Here is a 1,772-nt window from a genome sequence, read left to right as displayed (position 1 = left end):
GCAAATTGGTAAAATTTCTTTCCTTTCATTCCTTTTATAAATTGCATCTTGGCTAAGGAAATATATAAATCTGTTGGTACGGTAAAATCTGTAATTGTTTCAAAATATCGCCAACAAGAGATTTCATGGGAAAGATGGATTACCAATAGAGAAATATGTGTGATTATTTGTTGAAACAACTGGATGGATCAATGAATGATTTAAGGAAAAAAGATAGTCCTTGCCACTCCACCCCTGAAGCTAGCTAAGGGTTTATACAACAAGGGCAATTAGACCCAAGATGCACAGAGTACCAAGAGTGGTTTGCAACATTTTAAGAAGTTGTTCTCTACGAGAAACCTTTTTGCACCATAGGGAAACATTTGGAATTTTGATCTTGGGAAATTGGTTTTGCCAGGGATATTCATGGATTCATACTTCTTAACTTTAATTGCAGGGATGTATGATTTGGTTGCTAGGTATGTGAGAAGTATAAATGGAGACTGTGTAGTTGAGATAATGTCTGAGGAGATCCATGTGGTTTTTGGGATGGATCTTTTCCCTAAATTCCATGAGGTTATTGACTTCTAGGAATTGGAGAAAATATATGAAGCTTAGAGGATCTATGTCAAACAAGGACCTTTGAGGGAACATCTGGAAGCTACTAGAACTACAACTTTGGTTACATCCTCAATTCCAGAGCCTTTTAAGAAAGAATTCTTTAATTTTTGTGCCCTAGATATATACATGTCCTTGTGTAGGGTTTTTATAGAGGATGAACAGAGCTATATGCTTGTTAGTTTCATGTATATGATGGCTCAAATTTCATGATTTGGAATTGATATTATTTTTTATTTTGACTCATTTTTAGTTGAAGAAATTCATAATAGATTAATTGGAATTACAAAAGGCAGAGTTGAGAAACCATTTGGTTGGTATTCAATGCTGATGTATGTTGGTGTAAATAAGTATTTACTATTTACACTTTACTTAAGTTGACTTAGGTTAATGCATATTCATATTAGTTGTCATGTAGACACCTAGGAGTTTGCATATTCATATGAGTTGTCATGTTGACAACATAATAGTTTGCACTCCAATTGAGCACATATTGTCTATTACATCTCTTTATGAGATACACCTTTACATTCTTATCCTCTCATTGTTGCACGTACATTCATGCATAATGGAGGATAATCCACTCTTGGTGGACATGTGCTTAGTTGTTGCTTATCTCTTTACATGAATCATACACATCTTGATTGCCTTTATATACAACACTTTTCTATGATGTATTCATCCAATTATCTAATTAATCCATTCTCATTTGATTATATCTTATCTCTCTTGTGCTATCTTTTGAGCTTCTAGATCTTGACATTTAATTCTTTCCTTAGGAAAATTCTTTCATGGTATCAGAGCTATACCAAATTCTTACAATCCACATGTTCCTTTTCAAAGGTGCTACTTATTTCAATGAAGAAATATAACTCATAATGGAACACACACGAGGGAGAAGTTTTACCTAATCAGTTATAGAGTGCAAACATGTATTCAAATGTAGATGATGTCAGGTTTTTTTAGGTTTGGTAGATGTTTTGCATCAAAGTTGAGGATGTTGTTGTCTAGTGATAGTTTGAGGATTCCAAAGTAGTTGTTAGAATTTATTAGTTATGTGGACTTCACCATTGGATTGAAGGTTTCACACAATTTTGCTCATGTTATTCCTTATTCAATTTCTACTCTTTTTAGAGTGTATGGATTCCAACGAAGCCCTCATGTTTTACCTTACC

This window comes from Cupressus sempervirens, chromosome 1 (genome assembly GCF_028749045.1).
Source record: "Cupressus sempervirens isolate cs-2001-9-10 chromosome 1, ASM2874904v1, whole genome shotgun sequence".
Lineage (NCBI taxonomy): Eukaryota > Viridiplantae > Streptophyta > Pinopsida > Cupressales > Cupressaceae > Cupressus > Cupressus sempervirens.
Note: the sequence above shows the minus strand (reverse complement) of the source record.